This window comes from Elephantulus edwardii, unplaced genomic scaffold, assembly GCF_000299155.1.
Source record: "Elephantulus edwardii isolate Elephantulus edwardi_28Jun2011 unplaced genomic scaffold, EleEdw1.0 scaffold00044, whole genome shotgun sequence".
NCBI classification, from domain to species: Eukaryota; Metazoa; Chordata; class Mammalia; order Macroscelidea; family Macroscelididae; genus Elephantulus; species Elephantulus edwardii.
This window is the reverse complement of record NW_006399794.1, coordinates 14,395,392-14,407,066: the sequence shown is the minus strand read 5'-3', so window position 1 is coordinate 14,407,066 and position 11,675 is coordinate 14,395,392. Positions and strand designations below refer to the sequence as shown.

General features: G+C 40.4%; 1 protein-coding gene across 1 annotated transcript in view; it reads left to right on the top strand.

Annotated features, from left to right (window-relative positions):
• The first annotated feature begins 3,347 nt into the window (after nucleotides 1–3,347).
• Nucleotides 3,348–11,675, top strand: part of ARAP1 (ArfGAP with RhoGAP domain, ankyrin repeat and PH domain 1) — a 64,212-nt gene continuing 55,884 nt past the window's right edge. The window contains exon 1 of the mRNA XM_006885552.1: nucleotides 3,348–3,392. The gene's annotated coding sequence lies outside the window, so the exon portion shown is untranslated. The remainder of the gene's footprint in view (nucleotides 3,393–11,675) is intronic.

Sequence of the window (11,675 nt, the reverse complement as noted above, 5' to 3'; positions counted from 1 at the left end):
AGCCACATGTGAGTGGACTGCTATACTGGGCAGCATAGATCTGGACTGTATCCAGATTATACCTTCTGAGCTGCATGACTTTGGGCAGGTTACTTACTATCTCTGTGTCTCTGTTTCTTCATCTTAAAATAGTGAGACTATTATACTGGGCAGCATAGATCTGGACTGTATCCAGATTATACCTTCTGAGCTGCATGACTTTGGGCAGGTTACTTACTATCTCTGTGTCTCTGTTTCTTCATCTTAAAATAGTGATAACAATTGTGTATCTCATGCTGTGAGGATTAAATTTGTTAATATAAAATGCAGCCCAATATGGTATAGACTATGCCTTTAAAAATTTCTCATCTACATATGTTGTTATGTGCTATTAAGTCAGCACCGGCTCATAGCTGACCTTCCAGAAGTTTTTCAAAGGCTGTGAATTATATCGTTGGAGATTTTCCATCTTTCTCTTATGAAACAGCTGGTGGATTTGAACTGCATACTTTTGAGTTGACAGCACAACTCCTTACTCCTAGGCCAAGCATTATTCATGTTTTCTACTTTTTAAATTGTGACTTGAGTAGCACTGTTGTTGTTATGTGCTGTCGACTTCATCTTTAGTGATTGTCAAATTCTCTGATGAACAGCAAGTAATTGTGAAGACCATAGCCTAGATCAGGTGTACCTTAGTCTCTAGACTGACATTGCATCCCAGCACTCTGGAGAAGTCCCTGACAGCAGATTTTCCCAGTGCAGTTCCAAACGTGGTAATGGTCACCCATGGTGGACAGTGTTTGCTGGAGCTTCCTGACTAAAACAAGCCTGGAAGCAGGAGCGGCATCCACTTCCGAAGTGGCTTACCTCCGGAAACCCTATGAACAATGCTCAGGCCTTTCATTCATAGGGTCACTGTGAGTCGTCTACAACTCAATGGCACCAAACAACAACAACAACAACAATTCTAAGTTTTGCCGATCTGAGTACTAATTACTTAAAATGTTGTTTTTAAAGTGTTCACTTTTAAAACATATCTGTTTCACCCCCACCTTAATCAGAAATAACTGTAGACTCTACTAGAGAGCTTTGATGGCCTAATGGATAAGGGGCTGAACTCTCATCTCAGTGGCAGACAGTTTGAATCCACCAGCTGCTCCATGGGAGAAGATGGGCAGTCTGCTCTCATGTGATTTTACTGCCTCTGAAAAACTGCTGGAGAGTCAGCTGTGGGTCCTTTCAGACTCAATAGCACATAACAACAAAACTTTTTTAGAAGAGGTTGTGGTCCCAGGGATGTCATTGCTGATGTCAGATGGATCCTATTTGAAAGCAGAGAATACCAGAAGAATGTATATTTGTTTTATTGACTATGCAAAGACATTTGACTGTGGATCAGAAAAGATTATGGCTAACACTGAGAAGAAAGTTATATCTGATTAAGGTGGGGGTAGAACACTTAATTCTGCTCATAGAAAGGCTATATCTAGACCAAGAGGCTGTTGTGAGAACAGAGCAAGGGAACTCTGCATGGTTTAAAATTAGGAAAGATGTACATCAGGGTTCTGTTCTTTCTTGATACCTATTCATTCTTTTTGCTGAGTGAATCATTTGAGAAGCTGAACTCTATGAAGAAGAATGTGGCATCATCATAGGAGGAAGACTCATGAACAACTTGTATTATGCAGATGACACAACCTTGCTTGCCCAAAGTGAGGATTTGAAGTGCTCTTGAAGCCATAGAAGATTAAAAAATACAGCCTTCAATATGGATTGTATCTCAACATCAAGAAGACAAAAGTTCTTAGCACTGGATCAGTAAGCAACATCATGATAAATGGAGAAAAGATTGAAAAGTCAACAATTTCTTCTTACTTGGATCCATGATCAATACCCTGGGTATCAGCAGTCAGGAGATGAGGAGATGTATTACACTGGGCAAGTCCTCTGTTGGGGACTTCTCCAAAAGTACTGAGGGGCAATGATGTTAGTTTGAAGACTAAAGTATACCTATTTCAGGCCATGGTCTTTTCCATCACTTGCTGTGTGGACAATGAATCAAGATGGCCGAAGAATAATTGATGAATTGTAGTGTTAGAGAAGAGTACTGAATATCCCACACACTGCCAAAAGAACAGACCTGTATGTCTTGGAAAAAGTGCAACCAAACCAAAATGCTCATTGGAAACAAGGATGGTGAAGTTTCACTCACATACTTTGAGGATGTTGCTAGAAGAGGCTGTTCCTTGGAAAAGGAAATCATGTTTGGAAAGAGGGTCTGCAAAAAAGAGGAAGACCCTCAGTGAGATAGTTGATACAGTGGCTTCAGCAGTAGGCTAAAGTGTGTTACTATGGCACAGGAAAGGACAGGGTTCAGTTCTAGTTGAAGGATTGCTGTGAGTTGACTGATGGAACCTAACAAAAACAGTAGAATTAAAAAGGGTCTTGAAAAACCCACTGTCATGGAGTCAATTTCAATGCTTAGTAACTCAATAGGACAGAGTAGAATTGCCCTGTGGGTTTCCAAGTTTGTAAATCTTTGTGGTAGAATGCCACATCTTTCTCCTTCTTAGGAGATGGTAGATGGTGAGCTCTGACCTTTTGGTTCAGTCAAGTAATTTAACTACTGCATCACCAAAGCTCCTTAAAATGGTCAAAAATGCTGCTAAAGCCATCCCACACAACCCCTCATATATGGGTTATCCCTGCCCCATGGGGTGAGGCATCTGCTGAGCAGCAGGGTCCCTGCCCTCAGAGAGGCCTGGTTCGTTTTCATCCTTCCTGGAAGCACCATCTTTCTTTCAAACCTCTCCCCAATGTGTAGGGATCCTGGGCCCTCGGGCCCTGCATCAGTTATCTTACCTCTGCCTACTCTTCACTCACGGTGCTCTGTATCCTCATCTCTCTCTAACTAGTTCTTTATGAGGGAAGTCATGGAGCCAAACAAGCCCCTTCTTAAGTCCTTCTCTGGCGACCATTTAGTCTCCTTATTAGGTCCTGCTGGTCCCTAGTACAGCCTTCCCTGCAGCTCTAGCCACTAGTCCTGGAGGGAGGCCAAGGAGGGATGTCCTGAGGGCCCTTTACCACCTGTATGCCCCACCTCTGGCAGGCACTTCTGAATGAACATCCATCACATTGTCCCTTAGCTTTGTTGAGTCGCTCTCTTCTTCCTCTTTCTGCATGTTCTTTCCTATCGCTCTGTTTCCCCATCTTTTACCCTATTCTCTTTTTTCCTCTTCCTTCTTCTTCTTTTCTCTTTTCCACTCTTCTGCCATTCTGGTTGCTAAATACCCTGTGGACCTTGCCTCATAGGCTTTCTCCTCCTTCCTTGTTCTTGTAGTTTCTGTCTCCAGCCACAATGGGCCATTTCGAGTAGCTGCAGCCTCTGGGAGCCCAGCTTGGCAGCCCAGCTGGTGAGTTGGGGTACAAAGGTGGAAGCTAGGCTGGGTGTGGGAGGGGGAGGCTCCCAGAGGCTCAGTTCTGAGGACCCATTTTCCAACTGAGGATGGGAGGCTGAGCCTCCAGAACCCCAAGAGGTGGACTATGAGGTTAGGGAAAGTAATGTTTCTGTCACTGTCTGCTTATGGATTCACATTTTTCTCTATGAATTTTGATTTCATTCTTGTTCTCATTCTGTATTCATCATTATCATATTAGTTTTTTAAAAAATTAGGTAAAATATATATAACAAAAAAATTTGCTGTTTTGATCACTTTTAGGTATACAGTTAGTAATACTAATTATATTTACCATGTTGTGTGCAACTACTACCACTGTCTATTTCTAAAAGGTTTTTTTGCCACCTTCATGTGATTTCCCCCCCCCCTTCTTTTGACAGGTCAGGTTTGGGTTTTGGTTTTTTTTTTAATTTGAGTAAAGGCTTAAAAATAATTTTAATTTTTCTTATAACAATAGACTTTTTTTTGGTACATTAATTCATACTGATTAATGTATTTGATTATTAACAACCAATGTGTAATCACCCCCTTATTGTGTATTGCCTTTCCCTTTACTCAACTTATCTATAAATTACAAAATTTTACTGTAGTAAGCATAAGGCAGGACCAGTCCTTGGAGAGTGATGTCATGCTGAGAGGATGAAGGGATAGCACAAGAGAGGAAGACCCTTCATGAGATAGATGGGTTGATTCAGTGATTGATGTAATGGGGGTAGGTGTGTCAGAGACAGTAAGAATGGCACAGGATAGAGCAAGGTTTAGGGCTGTTACACATAGATAGGGTCGCTATGAGTTGTAGGCAATTTGACAGCACATTACAGCAAGCATAAGTGTAGCAAAACCTTGTCATTTCATCATTTTCACAATTCAGTATTTCTATTTGTAATGTTATTCAACTACCACCATTATTTATGTCCAGATTATTCATTCACCAATAGAAGCTAAAGGTTTTCATAATACTGTCATACTAGCTCTTAAATTTTGTTTTGTGAAAATGGTCTAAAACTTAAAAGATGCACAAGGACATGGTGAAAGGTAACTTTTCCTCCCTCTTCTGTCCTCCCAGCCACCCAGTTCCTCTCCCAGAGGCAGCCAGTTTCTCACATATCCATCCAGAGCTGTTCTTTGTAGATGTATGTGTGTGTTTGTGTGCTAGTTGGACCAGTGCTAGTTGTCATTCAGTTCATTCCAACTCTTGGTGACCTCATGTGTCAGAGTAGAACCGCACTCCTTGGAACTTTCTTTTTTTTCCTATTGTGATATGAGTGAAAATTTGTAGGGAAAACTATTTCCCAGGGTAAGCAGATTAGAAGCAGATCACCAGGCATTTCTTCTGAGGCACCTCTGGGTGGGTTAAAACAGCCAACCTCTTGGTTTATAGTCACTGACTTAATTGTGCCACTCAAGACTCTTGTGTGTATATGTGTGTATATTTTTAAAATTTTCTTTAATCCAGATATTGCGTATTATAACACTGTTCTGTATTATATAAACAGCTTCATAGGCATAGAAGTGGTGATGTCCAACTTCCACAAAATTCACAAGGGTAGAAGAATCACCATCAGTAGCCACAACCCAGAACTAACCCCTGTGACATCAGATGTACCCCTATTCTTTGTGCTCTAAACCTTTTTCTATTGATTTTGGCAATAACCATTCTTCTACCATCACTCAATACTTCTCTGTTGTGTTCAATACTTTGTTGTAGTGGCCACATAGAGCTCACAGATAGTACTTAAAATTATGAGGTTTATTAGAGAAACAACAGTTCTTTAACAAGGGTAGTTTCTTCTCAGTTATGCTGAAACTCAGACCTATCCCTGGCCCTTGGCCTCACCCTTGGCCTTTGCCCTGCTTGGGCAAGTGTTAGAAAGCTCATTGAGCTCTTCTGGGTTTTAAAATTTTTTATTTATTTCATTGGTTTGCATATAATCATTATGCGTTGTATTTTGTACAATCAGTCATATACATTGTATTTTATATAAGTAATTACTGCTGAGCTCTGCAATTTTTAAGAGCTAGTGACACCCCACTTTGCCACAAACCTGGGCCCAGAGGCAGTTGGCTTTAGTTCTGAGTCAACAAACCAAATAAAGCTGTAGCTTCCTTACATGTGCTTAAAGGTACTCACTCCACAGCAAGCACACAGCTTTCTTGCTCTGGGGGCTGAGAGCCTACAGCTGTGTCTTGCATCAGCCTCCAGTTTTGCAGTCCCTGCCACTTCTGCTTCGTGGCTACTGCTTACCTCCATCTCCTGGTTTGAGGAAATGTCAGTGCAGGGATCTTATGTTGTACTCTGGTTGTTCATTTTTATGGTAGTGAGATCCCCACTTTATGCTTCTCAGATGACTCCTTTTATATATGAAAACATGTCAAGATTGACCAATCCCCAGATTGTTGTTGTTAGGTCCCATTGAGTTGAGTACGACTCAGAGTCACCCTATGAACAGCAATCAGAACTCTGTCCTATCCTGTACCATCCTCACAAACTCTGATATACTTGAGTCTATTGCTGCAATCACTCTGTCATTCCATCTGATTGAGGGTCTTCCTCCCTGTCTGTTTTCCCACCTTTCCAAACATAGTGTACTTCTCCAAGGAATAACTTCTTCTAGCAACATGCCCAAATATATGAGATGACCTTTATTGTTTTTGCCTTGCTGAAACTGAAGAGGACCTGAAGTGCTTGCTGCAGAAGGTCAAGGACTATAGCCTTCAATATGAATTGAAGCTCAACATCAAGAAGACAAAAGATTCTTACCACTGGGCCAATTGGCAGCACCATGATAGATTGAGAAGAGATTGAGGTTGCTAACAATTACAGCTTGCTTGGCTCCACATTCAGCACTCTTGGCACCAGCAGTCAGGAAATCAAAAGACAAATTGCATTGGGAAAATCTGCTGTCAGGGACCTCTCTAGAGTACTGAAAAGCAAATGATATCAGTCTAGAGACTAAGATGCCTAATCCATGACATGATTTTTTTGCAGTTACTTGCTATGTATCAGAGAGCTGGACAGTGACTAAGAATGATAGAAGAAGATTGATGTCTTTGCGTTGTGGTGCTCTGAAGTAGAGTCTTGAACATACCATGGACTGCCAAGAAAATAAATTAAGTCTCTCTTGGAGGGTGAAACCAATTTTCTCCTTGGAGGCTAGGATTTTGAAGCTCCATCTCACATACTTTGGGCACCTGGCCAGGGGGGACCAGTCTTTGGAGAAGGACATCATGCTCAGAAGGATGAAGGGACAGTACAGGAGAGGAAGACCTTGGATGAAATGGACTGATATAGTAACTGGAGCAGTGGGTATTGGTATGTCGGAATTAGTGAAACTGGCTCAGAATAGGGCAGGGTTCAGAGCTTTAGTACCTAAGGTTTCTATGAATCACAGATGACTCGGCGGCACATAACAACAGCAACGAGGAGCACCTTGTCTGCACCTTCTCTATGATATATCTGCTTGTTCTTTTGACAGTTCATATTCAGTACTCTTCTCCAACATCACAGCTCAAAGACATCACTTCTTCTGCCATCCTTATTCATTGTCTATCTTTCAGATGCTTAGTAAGTGATTTGAAAAGACCATGCCCTGAATCAACTGCACCTTAGTCTTCAAACTGACATTATTGCTCCTCAGTAATTTGGAGAGGTCCCTAACAGTAGACTTGCCCAATGCAATACTTCTCCTGATAACCTGACTGCTGGTACCAAGGGTGCTGGATCCAAGTAAGATAAAGGCATTGACAGTTTCAATCTTTTCTCCATCTATCATGATGTTGCGTATCTGTCCAGTGGGAACAAGTTTGTTTTCTTAACATTGAGATGCCATCCATATTGAAGGCTTATTCTTTGATTCTCTGCAACAAGCACTTCAAGTCCTCCTCACTTTCAGCAAGCAAGCTTGTGTGATCTCCATTAATACAGGTTGTACATGAGTCTTCCTCCCATCTTGATGCCACATTCTTTTTCATAGAGTTAACTTCTTGAATGATTTGCTTGGCATACAGTTTTAATAGATATGGATAAAAGATACAAGCCTGACACACACTCTTCCTGATTTTAAACCATGCAGTGTTCCCTTGCTCTGTTTGCACAACATTCTCTTGGTCTAGGTCTAGGTTTCACATGAGCATAATTAAATGTTCTGGGATTCCCATTCTTTTTAATGTTAGCTATATGTTTTTTAAGATCTACACAGGCAAATGCCTATGCATACTCAATAAAGAACCAATCGACATTCTTCTGGTACTCTTTGCTTTCAGCCAGGATCCATCTAACATCAAGTGATACCCCTGGTGCTACAGCTGCTTCTAAATCCAACTTAAACTTCTGGCACTTCTCTACATACTATTTCCTTTGTGAATTATCTTCAGCAGTATCTTACATGTGTTATTAATAATATTATTCGATAATTTCCATATTCTGTTGGATCACCCATTTTGGGAATGGAAACAAATAGGAACCTCTTCCAGTCAGTCAGCTAGGTAGCTGTCCTCCAAATTTCCTGGTGTAGACTGGTGAGCTAGCTAACTAACCAACCAACCAACTGTTAAAACACATCAGTTAGTATCCCATCAATTCCTGGGGTCTCATTTAATTCCGGTTGGCATTCTGTATATCTTGTTTGCATAGTCCTACTCAAAAGGTATCATTTACCTTATTTGCAAATTATCCAGTCCTCTTAGTGGGCTACCAATACCTCACATTTGCATAGTCCTGCTAAGTATGTGGTGAATTGCATAGACCATGGGTAGAAGCCGCCACATCTAGTAATTCATTACATGTCTTACACCTTTCTTTTTAACTTAACAGTAAAACCTTAATATAATTTTACATGAACCTTAGAATCAGCCTGTCTAGAAGAATTCCATTTAGTATTTTTAGTGGGATTGTATTAAATCCTCACTTAACTTTGCAAGAGTTGCTAACTCTGTTGTGTTGAACATCTTACTCAAGAACACGTGCTGCACTGCCATTTTCTGTGACTTTCTCTGGGTCCCTCCATAGAGGTTTTTTGTTGTTGTTGCTGCTGTTAAATTGACATAGCTCAAAAGTTAGGATATAAAGATTTACAGTGTACAGTCTTTCTTCTACCCAGATGCAGACTTCAGTTAAGCTAATGAAGCTTGGGCTCCAGGGTCCCACTGATGCCCAAGGAGGGGCCTGTGTATTTGTGTAATTTTTATAAAAATTAAGAGGCTTTCTTAAAATGATTGTCCAAACTGTATAATCTCCCAAAACAAACAAACAAAAACCCTACATGCCATCAGATCACTGCTGGTTCATGAGGATTCCAGGTGTGTCAGAGTAGAATTGTGCTTCGTAGGGTTTTATTTTTGTTTTGTTGTTTAGAATCCATAGGGTTTTCAATAGGTGATTTTTAGCAAGTAGATCTCCAGGCCTTTCTGCCAAGGTGTCTAGGTGGATTTGTTTCGTTAGTTTCAGGCTTCATAAAATCTGTATCGGCTTCCTATATTTTAACCCCTTCAGTTTCTCTCAGAGACCACTTCTGGTTACTATTTCAGAGATAACACATACACAGAGATATACCCCCTCCTTCTTTTCCCTCCATATAAAAGACAGAGTTCTGTACATACTGTTGTACAATTTCCTTTATTCATTTAACAGTTTATCTTGACCGTCACCCCTTATCAAGATGTAAAGGGGTTCCTCATTTTAAAAATAGTTTCTCAATATTCTATTTTATGACTGCATCATAATTTAGTTAACTAGTCTCCAACTGATAGTCATTTATTTCCAGTCTTATTATGACACAGGGTGCTGTAGCAGATAACCTTCTATACATGTCATTTTATACAAGTGCTATAAAACTGAAGGAGAAATTCCCAAGTGTGGGAGGGCCAAAAGGCAGGAGTGCTTGTAACACCGTAGGTGTTACAGAGTATCATTGCCCCATATGGTGAGTTTGTTTTATGGTTTAGGGTTGGTTTCAGGCTTTGTTTTATTGTAGTTTGGGTAAACATTTACAAAGAGAATTCTTTTTCTTTGTTGTAGCTAATTACAGATTTCTGATGAGGAATAGATTGAAAGGTAAGCCATACATCTAGTGAGGAGTTATAGCTGACCTGACCAGTTAACCCTGACTGATGATGACTGCTCAGTGATGAGGAGCAGCGGGTCAGACCGTTGTGATCCATAGGACTTTCTTTGGTTGATTTTGAAAAGCAGATTTCCAGGTCATTCTTTCTAGTCCCATTTTAATCAGGAAGCACTTTTGAAACTAGTGTCATGAGCATCACAGCAAGACAGACATTAGCCTCCACTGGCAACTGGATGACAGCAGCACCTGAACTACATTGCCCAGGAATCGCACCTGGGTCTCCTGCCTGGAAGGCGATGACACTACCACTGAACTACCTCTCTCTGAGAATTCATTTTCCATTTAACAATTTATACACCTTTTTATTTTAAACTTTTAAACACTGCTGGTATGAACGTAAAATTGTGCAACTATTATGGAAAGCAGTTTGACTTAGAAAGTTGATACTACAAATACTATGTAATACAAAACCCTCGCTATTAAGGCTGAGACACAAACAGAAATATTTACAGTTACATTCATTACAGCATTATATATATTAGCAGAGGTAGAAAAACCCAAGTGCTTATCAATAGAATGAAGAAGAAACTATGGTACATTCACACAATGGAACATTATGCAACCCTAGAGAATGATAAAGAAATGAAACACAATTCAACCTGCATGAATCTAGAAGAAATTATGCTGAGTGACTGTGTCAGTCACAGAAAGACTATTATATATTATAATAAAAGGCTACGGCTATAAAATAACCAAAGGAAATGTTTACACACAGAATCGTTCTTGGACAGTTACCAGGGATAGGAAGGGAGAGAGAGGGGAGTAATAATTCATAAATTGCTAAGTTGGGTAAAGGGAAAGGCAGTATACAAAAGGAGTTCATTAGGCATTGTACTTCATTAATTATATGCATCAATTATGATTAATGTTATAAAACAAATGTATATGGATTGTTAAATGAAAAACTTGCACTCAAATTAAGAAAATCATGCACATTTTATTTTGTCACATTAGTTTTAACAGTCTCTCAAAGTAACAGTTCATCGTGATCCCAGTCAGAGCAGTCGGTAGTAGTAGTTAACTGGGTGCTATCCTTGTTCTTTTGGTCTTGGTCTAGTTTAGGCTTGTGGCTTGTGTGGTCCTTTAGTTCTATGGACTAATTGTTTCTGTGAACCTTTTATTTTAGTTGTATCTTTGATAGGAGTAGATGGCTTTTAAGTCCCTGTTGCTCACTAAAGTAGGACGTATTCTCTTTATGGGCTTTATCAGTTGACCAGCTATCCCATGAAACCATTATGGTCATGAATCCTCAAGGTATTTGGTTATGATTAAAGAGTTTTACCGTAACTTTCTCCCCATATTCTTTACTATTTATGTGGATATATTTTCAGTGCATACAAATATGTATGTAGAAATATACATCGTCACATGCTTGTAGATGTGCTCCTGTGCACCATCCCACCACACCTGCTCAGCTTATGTATCTACTCGTAAACTATTATTTATTATTATGACTACTGAGTGAGTGTGTTGTTGTGTGCTGTCCAGTCACCTGCAACTCATAGTGACCCTGTGCACAATAACTCTGAACCCTGTTCTATCTTGTGCCAACCTTGTCTCTGACACACCTACCCCCATTACCCGAGTCACAGAGTCAGTCCATCTTATCCAAAGTCTTTCTTTCACTGTCCCTCCACCCTCCCAAGTATGACGTCCCTCTCCAAGGACTGGTCCCTCCTTGCCGCATGCTCAAAGAATGTCAGATGGAGCTTCAGAAACCTTGCTTCCAAGGTACAGCCTGGTTTTACCCTCTCTGGGACGAATCAAGCTGCTTTGAAGGAAATAGTAAAAAATGAGGCCCCAGGAATAAATGGTATGCCAATTGACACATTTCAGCTAATAGATGCTGCCCTGGACATGCTCACCAAGTTGTACCAAGAAATCTGGAGAACAACCAAACCACTTGACCAACTGACTGGAAGAGATCTATATTTGTTTCCATTCCAAAGAAGGGTGACCCAACAGAGTGTGGAAACTATAGAACAATATCGTTGATTTCACATGCAAGCAAGATTCTGCTGAAGATTATCCAAAAACAACTGGAACAGCACATCAGCAGAGAACTACCGGAAGTCCAGGATTGGTTTAGAAGGGGTCGTGGTACTAGGGATATTGT